This window comes from Pantherophis guttatus, chromosome 2 (genome assembly GCF_059756535.1).
Source record: "Pantherophis guttatus breed Tessera chromosome 2, ASM5975653v1, whole genome shotgun sequence".
NCBI classification, from domain to species: Eukaryota; Metazoa; Chordata; class Lepidosauria; order Squamata; family Colubridae; genus Pantherophis; species Pantherophis guttatus.
The window spans coordinates 107,711,525-107,717,801 of NC_142064.1; positions in this window are offsets into that span (position 1 = coordinate 107,711,525).

A 6,277-nucleotide genomic window follows, 5' to 3' on the forward strand; every position below is an offset into this window, starting at 1 on the left:
CTCTAACGTATCTACTTTATATTTTTTATCTTGCCATGTAATTAAAATTCCATCTATCTACAGGATACAAAAGACAGAGGGGGAGTAGCACTCCCAGAATGGGAATTATATTATCAAACTGCTGGCATAACATGGTTAAAGGAATGGATAGAACTAAGGAATAAGAGAATATTAGCAATAGAAGGCCATGATCTACAACAAGGATGGCACGCTTGCCTCTGGGATGGAAAATATAAAATACATAGTTACTCTACGAGACATATAATAAGAAATGCATTTTTACAAATTTGGTTGAAAATTAAAAAACAATACTATACAAAAACACCAATTTAGCTTTCACCGACAGAAATATTAAAACACCCAAATTTAACAGAATTAAATAAAATAATTAGATACAAAGACTTACTAGACCAGCAAGGAAAACAAATCAAAACAAGAACTGGAATTGGATTTGAATAGAGATATAGACTGGTGGATATATATATATATATATATACAAATACAATCCAAACATCATGAAGACACAAAAACATATGAAATACAAAGAGAACATCACGAATTAGATAAAATTATATTAGGGACAGATGAAAAACTAATTAGCAAGATATACAAATTTTTACTAAACTATAAAATGGAAGAGATAGTGAAAGATTCATTGATTAAATGGACACAGAACTTTTAATTATACAATAGATTTGGAGAAGTGGGAAACAACATGGCAAGTAAATTCAAAATTAACATCAGCGGCATACAAGGAAAACCAGTTGAAGATGTTTTATAGATGGCATTTACCACTGACAAGAATGGCAAAGATGTTCCCAAATAATGACCCAACATGTTAGAAGTGTAAGAAAACCCATGGAATCTATTACCATCTTATGGTGGACATGCCCGGCGGCGAAAAAATTCTGGACAAATATAAAGAAATAGTTAGAAAAAATAACAGATCAACCAATAGAAAGAAAACCAGAAACGTTTCTACTAGGAATATTCACGAGAACATATACCAAAGAAATAAAATATCTGATTTTACACATCATAACAGCGACTCGAATAACATATGCACAAAAATGGAAACAGAAAGAAACACCAATAGATGAAGTGATAAAAAAAGTTTTAGAATGTGCTGAGATGGACACGTTAACAAAAGAAATTAAAGAAAAAGAAGAGACAGATTACTATACAATTTGGAACAAATGGTATGAATGGCCCGAGAGCAGAAATAACACAAATAGGGGGGAAGATAAAATGTAAAATATGTATGTAACATATATTTATATATATATAATATACACTGCTCAAAAAAATAAAGGGAACATAAGCAGAAGACATCCAAGATCTGAATGAATGAAATAGCCTTATTAAATACTTTGTTCGTAACAGTAGATCTCGGATGTCTTCTGCTTGTGTTCCCTTTATTTTTTTGAGCAGTATATATATATCTTAGCTAATTGTTTTAAGGGGGAAAAACGTTAAGCATTAATGGGTTTTTCAGGAATCTGAAACAAATAAATAGAAATGTATAAGATTAAGGCTATTAGGATTAGAAAATCAATCAACAAGGGGACAATGAAGAAAATGAAACAATAGGAGAGACATGGGGGCGGGAAGTCAGTGGAAAGCAGACCACGAAGAAACATTTGTTAAAAAGAGGATATATTTATGTTGTCTGTGATGTGTTTGTCATAATGTGTAGTAATAAAAATAAAACTTTTAAAAGAGAGAGAGAAATTAATAATAGTTATCTCTTGGTACTCATTTTTTCCTCTAAATGTGATGTGAAACCTTATGCAAATTGGAGGACAAATGGATCAGTTTCATAATCTTCCCATATCACTAAAGACAATAAGGAAAGTTCCATGCTATTTGTTCCCTATCAGAAATGATCAGTTTCACTTCAGTTTCTGTTTGGATTCTGCTAAAAGGCAAGACAATATGGTTTCCAAGCCCCAACACTTTTTTTCTTTACAAACCAGCACATTAGCTTAAAAAATATTGTAGAGTCTTTCATTTTGTTACATTTCAGTTATATTTACTGTAAAACTAAAGCTTAATACAGTCTGCTTCATTTTAAAAAGATTAATTTCTATAAATCTGTTCCAAGTCTTCTATGTATTTTTCCAAGATGTAAGTAACAGATTATCAAATTTCTGCAAATCCTTTGTAAATTTTCTATACATCACTGAATAATGCGAATATTGATGTTTTCTAAAACCCTGTTGGTCAGCAATCTGAGGATTCTAATGGTTGTTTGAAAGGAACATATGTTGAGATGGCAAAATTACAGTTCAGGCCTCAGCAGGCCTTGGAGGCCATGGAAAGTTGCACAGGAAACCCCTAGCCCAGTGATGGCAAACCTATGGCACGCATGCCGGAAGTGGCACCCAGAGCCATCTCTCCAGGCACGCCAACCGTTGCCCGTTGCTCTTCTGGTTTCTGGCGGGCGCATGTGCGTCGGTTACCTGGTCTTCCAGTTTCTGGGATGCATGTGTGCATGAAGATAGCTGGTTTTCACACCGCGGGAGCACTGGAAACGAAGAGCAGCTCCCTGGCGTGCATGCGCACACTGGGAAGCTCAGCTTCCGGTTTCCAGCGTGCACAAGATAGTTTTCACATGCACCAGAAGACCACATGCATATGCACACTGGAAGCATAGCTTCCCTGAACGCACATGCGCACCAGGAAGCTGCACTTCCCGTTTCCGATGCTCCCCTTCGTGCATGTGCGCTCCCATTTTGGAACAGTGCCAAAAAGGTTTGCCAACACTGCCCTAGCTTGTGAGTTAAGCATGTGACCCAAATCATAGAAGGCGTGCTTGACTTATTTTTATAATTTCTGTATTTCTATGCCTTATCTGTGGCATGCCAACTTCCTCATATGTAACCAAGCGAAAACAAAAAAATGTATACATATCTGCCTCACACTGTGTTCAGGCTTCCTCCACCTTTAAGAGGATCCATCTTTATTCAGCTGAATAAACGTGCTGGCCTATCAAGACAAACCTGGACACAGTCTTATTTTTTCACTGAGTCACACCACATAATAACCCCAGAGGGATTTCCAGAAGGCAGAGGTTGCTGAAATTAGCAACTATTTCCCTCCCTAATTTGAGTGTACAACCTTGGATATTGGGGACTGCATCTCTTAGGACAACATATGGATCTGTTTAAAAATGTCATGTTTCTTAAATATGTTGACATGGCACTCATGGCTTGTTTGAATGGGGTGCTATGTAAATTACTTCATGTAGTTAGCTGAGCTATTTTCAGAACTGTCACATTCAGATCAAACAATGATCTGCATTATTTGATTTATGGTTTAAGTACAATTAAAAACAAGTGTGGAAAATAATGCTATGATAGAAAATTAGTTTTAAGAGGCTTGTTTGCTAAAATTAACTCAAAACATACATTATGAAAAATATTAAAGAAAAAGTGACATGGAATAACAACAGCCCCATTCCTCATTGTAAAATTGAAAAAGTATTCTCCCAAGATTGTATCATTAATACATGTGTATGATTTTAAATTGGTTTGTAGGCATATTGCTAGTTTTTTTCTGCCAGTTGGGAATTTACAGCATGAAGGTTAAATAGGTGAGATAAAATGACAACATAACATGGTATTTCTATAATAAAATATAAGCTATTATAATGATATAACAAACTGCAAGTAATCTAAAATTTTACAGTCTATGAATTATAAATACTTGACAGATTGTAATGATTTATTTCAAAATAGTGTCAGTCTAGTATAGTGAAGGCATCAGACAAGAAAACAGTGTGAATCACAGATTAAATAATTATCTCCTATGTATTAGATAGTTTTATTAGAGAGTAATCCCAGATTAGATAGGAAACCAACTGAGTATCCTTGGGCCTTCAATAGCAATAGCACTTGAATTTATGTACTGCTTCGTAGTCCTTTACAGTCCTCTAAGTGGTTTGTATATTGCCCCCAGTAATCTGGCTCCTCATTTTAACCAACCTTGGAAGGATGGAAGGCTGAGTCAACCTTGAGCCCATCAGGATCAAACTCCTGGCTGGGGGCAGAGTTATCCTGCATTCTAATCACTGCACCACCACGGCTCTTCACACCTGGGAAGCAGGCAAGGGAAAAACACTTCCAAAATCTTACCAAGAAAACTTCAGAGACTGTTCCTGGCTGCTACCAGGAGTCAAAAACTGAGTCAAAAACACACACACAAATCCCCTAGAGTTACATAATGAACCCAAAGTCTATTGTTCAAACATACAGTACAGACGGGGCAACAGCTTATGAAAGGCTGAACTAGGGCCACTTCTTACTTCCAAATAATTCATTGCTGGCTTCTGGTCCTATCCAGACAGATTTTCTTGTAATTTTCCACAGATTTATATAAACAAGTGGTGGGAGGGAGGAAATGGCAATAGAGTCAGGTGGCTAAGTGGTATGTGGCAGCAGCCAAAAAAGCCAAATGCAGTCTTGGGCTGCATTAATAGAGGGATAAAGAATCAAGGTAACGTGAAATTCTAGTACCACTTTACAAAGCCTTAGTAAGACCATACTTGGAATACTGCATCCGGTTTTGGTCATTACAATATAAAAACTCTGGAAATAGGGCAGAGAAGAACAAGAATGATTAGGGGACTGGAGGCTAAAACATACAAAGAACGGTTACAGGAATTGGGTATGTCTAGTGTCTAATGAAAAGGACTAGGAGAAACATGATAGCAGGGATCCAATATTTGAGGGGCTCCTACAAAGACAAATGGGGGTCAAACTATTTTCCAAATAAGAGAAGTCAATACAAGAAATGATGGATGGAAATTAATCAAGGAGAGAAGCAACCTAGAACTAAGGAGAAATTTCCTAATGATGACAGCAATCAACCTATAGTTTGCCTTCAGAAGTTGTGGGTGCTCCATCATTGGAGGCTTTCAAAAAGAAATTGGACAACCATTTCTCTAAAATGTTATAGGATCTCCCACTTGAGCAGGGGATGGACTAGAAGACCTCCAAGGTCCCTTTCAACTTTATTATTCTATTTTCTATGTTCTAATAAATTAAATAAATAAAGCATATTCACAAAGTGGCAGCAATCGAAAATGAGAAAAAAAAGCTGTAGTTACAGAATTTTGTAGCCAGATGGCAGAAGGGGCTGCTAAAGAGAGAGGGAAAAACTATACCGGTAGTAAGCAATCTGAAGAGAGGATTTCCTCCCTCCCCCCATTTGTCTATACAAATCTATGGAAAATTACAGGAAAATCTCTCTAGATAATACCAGAAGCCAACAATGAATTACTTGGAAGTAAGACTTTCCTGGTGCCCTGTCTGTATTGTATGTTTGAACAGTAGGGAAAAAAATCCAAGCTAGGAAATGGGCAACACAGATTGAAATCTGGAAGTAGCAGATTATTGTTGAAATCAGCAAATATAAAATAGTGCTCCTTGAAAATCAGAACTTTCTGTGTTCAATGAATATTCCCTTGTTCTCTCAAGGATCTTGGGCTGGGTTTATCTCTCATTTGAATGTCCCTCCCATCCAAGGTACTTGGGGAGGTAGTAAGGGATCCCAGGCAAGCTGTCTTGGCCAGATTTAAAGTAAGTGGGATGGGAGGAATAAATATACTGATCAATATCACATAAACTGTGGAGACTGATAGGTACTGTATGTTAAGTATGTGGGTTTTGGGTTTTCAATTAATGTTTTGTGTAAACTCAGCCAGCTGTGTTTCATTCAGTAAACCATGATTTAACATGATCTGAGAATCTAACTGGATTATGGTTGCCAGGTGTCCACTATTTGAGCGGACAGTCCACTTTTTTCACATTATGTTCATTATTTTTTTTCACAAAATAGTGGACATTTTTTTTATTCAAAAGCTTTATGATGAAATGATACGTAATCTAAAGCTGTACAGTCTAAGAGAATAAGGATAGGAGAATCACGTTTTGTCTTTTTTTTCATAAGTTAGAATGAGACAAAGATCGAATATCCATTGAACTCGATTCTCCGAAAAAATTAATGATGAGATTAAAATAAAAATATATTATAAAATTATGTACAGTTCACATTTTTAAAATGTATTGTAGCTTGTGTCGACTGACCTAAAATGGCGTCAAGTGATGAGAGTGACAGCGGCGAGATTTCGAATTCTTTAAAGCGAAAGAGAGGAGTGTGCAAATACACCAAAGACTGGGAAGCTACTTTTGCATGGATTACCAACAACGAAACCGACAGAACAAATACGACGGCCAACTGTAACCTGAGAACCAAATCATCAGCTATTGTCAAT